This window comes from Lolium perenne, chromosome 7 (assembly GCF_019359855.2).
Source record: "Lolium perenne isolate Kyuss_39 chromosome 7, Kyuss_2.0, whole genome shotgun sequence".
NCBI lineage: Eukaryota > Viridiplantae > Streptophyta > Magnoliopsida > Poales > Poaceae > Lolium > Lolium perenne.
In genome coordinates, this window is record NC_067250.2 from 239,826,885 (window position 1) to 239,837,584 (window position 10,700).

Sequence of the window (10,700 nt, forward strand, 5' to 3'; positions counted from 1 at the left end):
TCAGCATGGAGAAGAGTTCAGGTAACTCTTTGTTCATGTTCTGCATATTGTAGTTCATCACAAATTTCTTGTAACTAGGTGGCAGTGATTGAAGGACACGATTAATCCCCAGTCGGTTAGGAATCACTATTCCCAAGTCACTGAGTTTCTTCGCATGCCCGGTCATGGCGAGCATGTGCTCACTAACGGAGCTGCCTTCTTCCATCATGCAGCTGAAGAAGTGTTTCGATGCTTCATAGCATTCCACGGTCGCATGAGTTTCAAAGATAGTCTTCAACTCATTGATTAACTCATGTGGATCGTGGTGCTCAAAATGTTTTTGAAGATCGGCTTCCAGACTGCATAGGATGGCACACTGAACTTGAGAGTACCGAGTTTTCCGAGTCGCGTAAACATTCTTTACTTTATCGGTTTCAGTTTCTGCAGGAGGGTCACCTAGCGGTGCATCAAGCACATATTGCAGATTTCCGCCATTGAGGAAGATCCTCACATGACGGAACCAGTCGGTGAAGTTGCTACCGTTGCTCTTAAGCTTTCCTTTCTCTAGGAACTGGTTAAAATTGATTGAGGACGCCATATCTACAACATATTTGCAATAGCTTAGACTAATGTTTATGACAAATTGAGTTCAAATTTTATTTCAACATAATTAAAAACTAGGTGAACTCCCACTCAAAACAATATCCCTCGCATTGTCTTAGTGATCACACGAACCAAATCCACCACACCAAGTCCGATCATCACGAGACAAGATGTAACTTCAATGGCGAACACTCAAAGTGTTCATCATATCAATCATATGATTCATGCTCTACCTTTCGGTATCACGTGTTCCGAGACCATGTCTGTACATGCTAGGCTCGTCAAGGACACCTTAGTATCCGCATGTGCAAAACTGGCTTACACCCGTTGTATGCACTTGTTGAATCTATCACACCCGATCATCACGAGATGCTTCGAAACGACAAGTCTTGGCAACGGTGCTACTAAGGATGAACACTTTATTATCTTGATATTTTAGTGAGAGGGATCATCTTATAATGCTACCATCGCGATCTAAGCAAAATAAGATGCATAAAAGGATTAACATCACATGCAGTTCATATGTGATATGATATGGCCCTTTTGTCTTTGCGCCTTTGATCTTCATCTCCAAAGCACGGACATGATCTCCATCAACAACGGGCATGATCTCCATCATCGTCGGCGAAGCACCAAGGTCAATGGCGCCGTCTTCATGATTGTCCTCCATGTAGCAACTATTACAACTACTTTGAAATACTACTCAACATGAAATTTAAAGACAACCATAAGGCTCCTGCCGGTTGCCACAATACAATAATGATCATCTCATACATAGTCATCATCACATTATGGCCATATCACATCACCAAACCCTGCAAAAACAAGTTAGACGTTCTCTAATTTGGTTTGCATATTTTACGTGGTTTAGGGTTTTCGAGTAAGATCCAATCTACCTACGAACATGAACCACAACGGTGCTACTAGTGTTGTCAATAGAAGAGTAAATTGAATCTTCACTATAGTAGGAGAGACAGACACCCGCAAAGCCACTTATGCAATACAAGTTGCATGTCGAGCGTGGAGCAAATCTCATGAACGCGGTCATGTAAAGATGCAAAGTACTCAAACTAAAGATAACAAAAGCATCAACGCCCACAAAACCATTGTGTTCTACTCGTGCAACTATCTATGCATAGATACGGCTCTGATACCACTGTAGGATAACGTAGCATAGAAAACAAAAAAATTCCTACCGCGAACACGAAATCCAAGCCAAGATGCAATCTAGAAGACGGTAGCAACGAGGGGATTATCGAGTCTCACCCTTGAAGAGATTCCAAAGCCTACAAGATGAGGCTCTTGTTGCTGCGGTAGACAATCACTTGCCGCTTGCAAAAGCGCGTAGAAGATCTTGATCACGGCGCCACGAACGGGCAGCACCTCCGTACTCGGTCACACGTTCGGTTGTTGATGAAGACGACGTCCACCTCCCCGTTCCAGCGGGCAGCGGAAGTAGTAGCTCCTCTTGAATCCGACAGCACGACGGCGTGGTGTCGGTGGTGGTGGAGAAATCCGGCGGAGCTTCGCTAAGCGTGCGGGATGTGGTGGAGGAGAGAGGGCCGCTAGGGTTTGGGAGAGGGGGGCGCCGGCCACTAAGGGGTGCGGCCACCTTGTGGTCTTTGGGTGGCCGACCCCCTCCCCTTGGCCCCTCATTATATAGGTGGAAGCCCCAAGTGTTGGACTACAAGTCTCCGAATAAGACCCGAACCCAAAACCTTCCAGGTGATAGGGAAACCTACCCAAGGTGGGAATCCCACTTGGGGTGGGATTCCCCCCTTCCATGTGGGGGGGTGGCCGGCCCCCATAGGGGAGTCCACTTGGGACTCCTCCCCCTTAGGGTTGGCCGGCCATGGGAGGTGGAGTCCCTCCGGGACTCCACCTTCCTTAGTGGTTTCTTCCGGACTTTTCTAGAACCTTCTAGAACCTTCCATAGAACCTTCCGGATCATTTTAAATCACATAAAATGACTTCCTATATATGAATCTTATTCTCCGGACCATTCCGGAACTCCTCGTGATGTCCGGGATCTCATCCGGGACTTCGAACAAATATTCGAACTCCATTCCATATTCAAGTTCTACCATTTCAACATCCAACTTTAAGTGTGTCACCCTACGGTTTGCGAACTATGCGGACATGGTTGAGTACTCACTCCGACCAATAACCAATAGCGGGATCTGGAGATCCATAATGGCTCCCACATATTCAACGATGACTTAGTGATCGAATGAACCATTCACATACGATACCAATTCCCTTTGTCACGCGATATTTTACTTGTCCGAGGTTTGATCATCGGTATCACTCTATACCTTGTTCAACCTCGTCTCCTGACAAGTACTCTTTACTCGTACCGTGGTATGTGGTCTCTTATGAACTTATTCATATGCTTGCAAGACATTAGACGACATTCCACCGAGAGGGCCCAGAGTATATCTATCCGTCATCGGGATGGACAAATCCCACTGTTGATCCATATGCCTCAACTCATACTTTCCGGATACTTAATCCCACCTTTATAACCACCCATTTACACAGTGGCGTTTGATGTAATCAAAGTACCTTTCCGGCATAAGTGATTTACATGATCTCATGGTCATAAGGACTAGGTAACTATGTATCGAAAGCTTATAGCAAATAACTTAATGACGTGATCTTATGCTACGCTTAAATGGGTGTGTCCATTACATCATTCATATAATGATATAACCTTGTCATTAATAACATCCAATGTTCATGATTATGAAACTAATCATCTATTAATCAACAAGCTAGTTAAGAGGCTTACTAGGGACTCATTTGTTTGTTTACATAACACACATGTATCAATGTTTCGGTTAATACAATTATAGCATGGTATATAAACATTTATCATAAACATAAAGATATATAATAACCACTTTTATTATTGCCTCTTGTGCATATCTCCAACAATTACTGCTACTGCTGTTGTGTTACTGTTACTATTGCTCTCATATTACTGCTGCTTTCACATCACCCCTGTTACTAGTGCTTTTCCAGGTGCAGCTGAATTGACAACTCAGTTGTTAAGGCTTATAAGTATTCTTTACCTCCCCTTGTGTCGAATCAATAAATTTGGGTTTTACTTCCCTCGAAGACTGCCGCGATCCCCTATACTTGTGGGTTATCACAACCAACCACCGAAAGTCTTCATGTGTTCTCCATCAATCCAATCTTCACGTTGCTCCGGGTATTTAGAACGTTAGATATCCTTGTGTTCCTCTTTGTACGGAGCCACCAAGATGGAATTATGTAGAACTGTGTAGTGTGCTTGAGTGAAAGAATGTCCGTCCATACACGTTGTTGCTTTCTTTCCTAGCGTGCCTTTTCCACGCAGTCTCCCCTCATAGCGCGATTCAGGAACACCGATCGGCTTAAGGTCAGGAATAAAGTCAACACAGAACCCAATGTCCTCCTCTGTTCCATAGCCCTTGGAGATGCTTCCTTCTGGCCTAGCACGGTTATGAACGTACTTCTTTAAGACTCCCATGAATCTCTCAAAGGGGAACATGTTGTGTAGAAATACAGGACCGAGAACGCCAATCTCTTCGACCAGGTGAACTAGGAGATGTGTCATAATATTGAAGAAGGATGGTGGGAACACCAACTCGAAGCTGACTAGACATTGCACCACATCCTTTTGTAAATTTTGTAGAGTAAGTGGATTGATCACCTTTTGAGAAATTGCATTGAAGAACGCACATAGCTTCACAATGGGTACTCGAACATTTTCCGGCAGAAGCCCCCTCAATGCAACCGGAAGTAATTGTGTCATAATCACGTGGCAGTCGTGAGACTTTATGTTTTGAAACTTTTTGTCTGACATGTTTATTATTCCCTTTATATTCGACGAGAAGCCAGACGGGACCTTGATGCTACTCAGGACTTCAAAAAAGATCTCCTTCCCTTCTTTGGTAAGAGCGTAGCTGGTAGGACCTTGATACTTCTCTGGATTCAGGTTGTTTCCTTCGTGGATACTTTGTTGGTCCTGCCATGCATCCGGTGTATCTTTTTTCTTCCCATACACGCCCAAGAAGTTTAGCAGGTTTACGCAAATATTTTTCGTCACGTGCATCACGTCGATTGCAGAGTCAACCTCTAAGAATTTCCAGTAGGGTAGCTCCCAAAATATAGACTTCTTCTTCCACATGGGTACGTGTCCATCAACATCATGCGGAACAAATTGTCCGCCAGGACCCTTTCCAAAGATCACTGATACGTCTCCAACGTATCTATAATTTCTTATGGTCCATGCTAGTTTTATGCCAATAGCTACATGTTTTATATGCACTTTATATCATATTATGGCATTTATTAGACTAACCTATTAACAAGATGCCACAGTGCCAGTTTCTGTTTATTATGTCTGTTTATTGCAGAAAAGGCCCAAAAACCAAAGTGCTCGGAAAAATCCAGAAAAAATACAGAAATTCTATTTCGCCAGAAGACCCACGGAGCCAGAAGGGCCAGGCCAGAGGAGGCCCACGGCCTCCTCCCCATCCACTGGCGCGACCAGGAGGGGGCGGCGCCGCCCTATGGGGTGGGCCCCTCGGGCACCCCCTCGCGCCGCCCTTTCGCCTATATTAAGCTCCTGCCTTGAAAACCCTAGGGGGATCGACGAATTCTCCAGAAGAGTTCCGTAGCTCCGCCGCCACCAAAAACCCTAATTCGGGGGACAGAAGTCTCTGTTTCGGCACCCTGCCGGGATGGGGAATTGCCCCCGGAGCCATCTCCATCGACTCCATCACCATCTTCATCGCTATTGCTGTCTCCCATGATGAGGAGGGAGTAGTTCTCCCCCGAGGCTGAGGGCTCTACCGGTAGCTATGTGGTTCATCTCTCTCTCCCATGGTGTGATCTTTATGTGATCATGAGCTTTGTAATCTAGTTGAATATGTAGATGTTACTCTTGTCTATTATGCACTCTAGAGGTTACTTTAATATGAACTCCGGAGTCACTCTCCACGGTGTGATGGTGACAATGTGCGCATCGTGTGTGATTCCTTTATGACGTTGTGGAGCTTGTTTACTCCGGCTTGAGGTGTGCTTTTGCAGCCCTACACAATGAATGGTGTTTGTTATCCAACAAGAGAGTGTTTGAGAGTAGCATTTATTTATTCAATTATGTGATCATTGTTGAGAGTGTCCACTAGTGAAAGTATGATCCCTAGGCCTTGTTTATAAGCATTGAAACACCATTTCCAACAAGTTCTGCTACATGTTCGCTTGCTGCGCTTTTTGTTTCAGATTGCAATTACTACTTATAATCATCCATATTACTTGTATTTCACTATCTCTTCGCCGAACTAGTGCACCTATACATCTGACAAGTGTATTATGTGTGTTGGGGACACAAGAGACTTCTTGTATCTTAATTACAGGGTTGCTTGAGAGGGATATCTTTGACCTCTACTTCCCTGAGTTCGATAAACCTTGGGTGATTCACTTAAGGGAAACTTGCTGCTGTTCTACGAACCTCTGCTCTTGGAGGCCCAACACTGTCTACAGGAATAGAACCGTGCGTAGACATCAAGCTATTTTCTGGCGCCGTTGCCGGGGAGGTAAGGTAAAAGGTATTCACATCCTCTAACTACTAAGCTATTTCCTAGCACTGTTGCCGGTGTGTGAGTGCTCGAAGCTATTTCCTTTAGATTCTGCAATTATATCTTTTTGTTTCTTGTTTTTATTTCACTAGTTAGGCTTAATGGAAAACAACAAAAAAATTAGAGATTTTTATAAAATGGGATTTCTATTTTCGTGCCCTCGGGTCGTTAGTTGTACTCAGTTTTCCCCAGCCCCTTAGTTTTTCCTCAGTTTTCCCCAAGCCTATGTTTGAAACCCGCAGAACGAGCTCAGACGGAAGGAATCCGTTTATTTGGACGTTCTGTGCTGACGTGTTGCGCCGCGTCGTCTGTGGGGCCGCGTCGTGTGGGGCCGCGTCGCGTGGGGCTGGTAGAAAGGGACCGCGTCGGGCAGGACGAGAAGCGTTTGGTTGCACGTGAGCAGGAGCTGGGTTTTGTCTCTCTCGGCCCAAATTGGCATTTTTAAGAGCACCTTTTCCCCTCTTTCTCTCTCTGTCTTTTTCACCAAATTAGTATCAAATCTAGAGAAGCTTCTATTTCTGTCTTTCTTCAATATGGCAGCAAATCTAGTAGCAAATCTCTGGGGTTATTTATGCCTTTTGGCCCTCGTTTTTTGCCCAATATGGCAGCAAATCTAGAAGCTAGTATATGATAAATTCTCAACAGCATAATCAGAAAACTAAGTATAATACATAAACTGCATACAGCAGCCAAAAGCAGCCAATAACGTTGTTAATGTTCACGACAAACTAAGCTGAAAAATATACAAGACGCACGCAATGTATGGACAACAAGAAGATTAGGATACCCCAGGATGAATGAATTTGTTCTTCATTCCTCCTCATATATTTCTTCTTCCCCCCATCCATGCATTACCCCAAGGAAATATGCATTGAACTCCTTCCGTCTGCAGTGTGAGGCCAATACATCCTCCAAACGATATGGCATGTGTTCATTTCTCATACCGTAGAGTCCTATTCTATCCACACGTAGTGGCCACTCATCCCAGGCCTTTGTATCATGAGAGTACTCTCTGATATAACCCAAATCCGTGTAGTAGATGCTGCCAGGTCGAAGTGTCGGGTACACTCTGGTGTCGACGGAGATACACCGGATATAATTCACGAAGAAGGCATTACTGCCAATGTTACTGACCGGATGGAGAGAGCGGCTCTGAGTGTCCACACGGTACACCAATGGTTTGCCCGCCAAAGCCTCGCTGACCAACAACACAAGCAGCAGATCACCATCCGACTTCACAAGGTAGAACTTCTGACGTCCAAGTTCTGGAAATGAAATTAGTGTCTCCATCTTGACAAGGTTTCGCGCGCTGCTGCAACTGTACATTGGTGCACACTATTCTTCCGATCTCAAAATTGTCCGCAGCTACTGCATACAGTTCACCATTGAACGGGGTAATGCAACGCAGACAATGGTTCTTGATCGAAAATCTTCCTACTCCCCAATCTTCATTTATATCCTTAGTTGGAGTGCTCTCATCGACCCAACCAATTTCCGGCGGGTAATGTGCGGCAACGAAGACCATAGTCGGGGATTTGATAACAGCGACTGATTTCAGAAAAACAGATGGCATCTGCGCCTCAAACATAGTGTTCGATTTCTTTGTGAGTGGGTTCAGAAGCCGTATCTTGTGCGGCGGGTTCTTCTGGGCAAGCACGATGACGCCACGGCAAAAGCCGACGAAGTAGTATCTAAAATATATTGATGAAGATAACATTCAGCACTAAGATGTTTAAAATTGAAAATAAAAAGGTAGATATGGAGGAATTTGAACCTTGTATGAACTTCCGATAGATCTATGGTGACGTAGCGTGATGTGCCGAGTTGGAGAAAGGTGAACTCAGTGACGCGTGGAAGGGCGTGGTGTAGCATGATCCATTCGTCCAGGTGCACGTCGGGCTCAGGCAAACCTGAGCGCCAATTTCTACAGACTTGCCTCATAGCAGAGTAGGTGTCGGCGTACTCCTCGTTCGCCAGTAAGCATTCGCCGATCTTGTGAAGTGGTCCGTCAGCCGAGAGAGAGGCCCAGTTCACGGAGGCGCCACGCTTGGATGCGCCGCCCTCGGAGGCGACGCGCTCGGCGGCGACGGGCTCGGCGGCGATGGGCTCGGAGGCGACGGGCTCGGCGGCGATGGGCTCGGAGGCGACGGCCGCCGGCGCATTCTTCTTCTCCATCGCCGGCAGGGTAGCGTGCGTACGGCGGTTGGGGTTTTTTCGATTTGGAGAAGTTGATGGGACGTGAGAGGGGTAGTTTCGTGCGTGAGCGAGAATGAGACGACTGTGTGCAGAGGGAGGGAGGGAGGGGCTTACGCGTCCTAAATGCAACCCGCGTCCTACGCGTCCACTATTTGCACGTCTGCACCGCGACACGCGTCAACAATGGCACGTCTTCCACTTCTGCACCGCAACACGCGTCCTCGGGTCTAACCCTGGAAATTTAGATATACTCAGGTATACCCTCGAGTCATATACTAGCATTTTTTGTGTGCTCAGTTTTCGCCTTGAGTGCTAATACTAGCTAGTGCAATATACTCAGTTTTACCCTCAAGTGGCTGGTCAACAGAGAGTCAACAAATGGGATTAACTAGTTAAATGAGTTATTTAATGTGCAAAAAATTCCGAAAAAGAGTGGCACTTACTCATTGAGTCTTTACCACAAATTGTCACTTCTCAAATCATAGATAAATCATAGATAAATCAAGTTTCACCACAAATTGCCACTTCTCAAATCATCTAGTAGCTATGAAGGTGCATGGTTTTCCATAATAAGCCCTACCCAAAACAGCTTTCCCCAAAACATACTTTGTCTGAATGAGGCCATAATTTTCACACTCATGTAGATTTGTATTGCAAATAGTTTGAGGTAGGCCAAGATGGGTTTCATTGTACAAAACGCGCATTTTGCATTTTTTAAATCTCATATTTGAATCCCTTAGTCTGTTTACTACTCACTTGCCCTTGGTTTCTTGATACTACTCAGTTTTGCCCTCTCCCTTCACAAGCTCTCACAGACGCCCAACATTGCCCTGATTGGTCTAGCCCATGTCACGCGGATCATGCCCGCCGACCGTTGATCGTACGATCTAACGGGCAGGATAACCCCTATCTCTCTCTCTGGTCGGGGCCACCACCCTCTCTCTCTCTGTCGTCGGTTAACTTCACGCAAAGTTTGGTTTTCTGCATTATTTTTCACGAGCTAAATTATAAACTCTTTTTAGGCATTACTTTTCACGCAAAAAATGATAAACCATCACCGATTTTGTTGTAGCCATTACTTTTCACGCAAAAAAATGATAAACCATCACCGATTTTGTTGTAGCCATTACTTTTCACGCAAAAAAATGATAAACCATCACCATTTTGTTGTAGCCATTACTTTTCACGCAAAAAAATGATACACCATCACCCATTTCTTGTACCCATTACTTTTCACGCAAAAAACGATAAATCATCACCGATTTTGTTGTAGCCATTACTTTTGACGCAAAAAATGATACACCATCACCCATTTCTTGTAGCCATTACTTTTCACGCAAAAAACGATAAACCATCACCGATTTTGTTGTAGCCATTACTTTTCACGCAAAAAATTATACACCATCACCCATTTCTTGTAGCCATTACTTTTCACGCAAAAAACGATAAATCATCACCGATTTTGTTGTAGCCATTACTTTTGACGCATAAAATGATACACCATCACCCATTTCTTGTAGCCATTACTTTTCACGCAAAAAATGATAAACCATCAACGATTTGTTGTAGCCATTACGGTAAATGATAAACTATCACGAATTACCATTTCTTTTAGGCATTACTTTTCACGGTAAAATGATAAACTATATCACGAAGTTCCATTTCCGTCAAGATAGTCCGCATTACTTTTTTGTTGAGATATATACCCCCACAACGGTCGTCTCCTCCTTAATTTATTGTGTAAACCCCCACAACGGTCATCTCCTCCTTAATTTATTGTGTAAACCCCCACCAACGTTCACCTCCTCCTTATGTTATTGTGTAAACCCCTACAACGGTCATCTCTCCCTTTTAAACACCCACACGGTCATCCCTTGTGTCAATAGGTTCTGCCTCTCTCTTCTTCGTTCACATACACTTGATCCATTGCCATGGCTTCCATGTCTCGGACGCGGACCGGAAGGGGAAGGGGAAGGGGAAGGGGAAGTGGATCATCATCATTGCCACCACCACCGTCAACACTGCCATTGATCATAGAGGAGTTCTTCATCGTCGTCTATGAAGACCCTTTGGTCAAGAAGGTACGTACGCGTTCCCACATATATGATGCATGTGATTAATTATGGGCATGTTCTAAAAAACCTTTAATTTCAAACGATCGGCGCTCGATCTCTTTGCAGGAACTCCCAAAAAAATTTGCGGACTATCTTGACGGCCAGGAGCCAGCTAAGGTGTATCTGCGAGCAGCTGACTGCGGTCCTCGTCTCTGGACCGTGGAGGTCCTATTTGACGAAC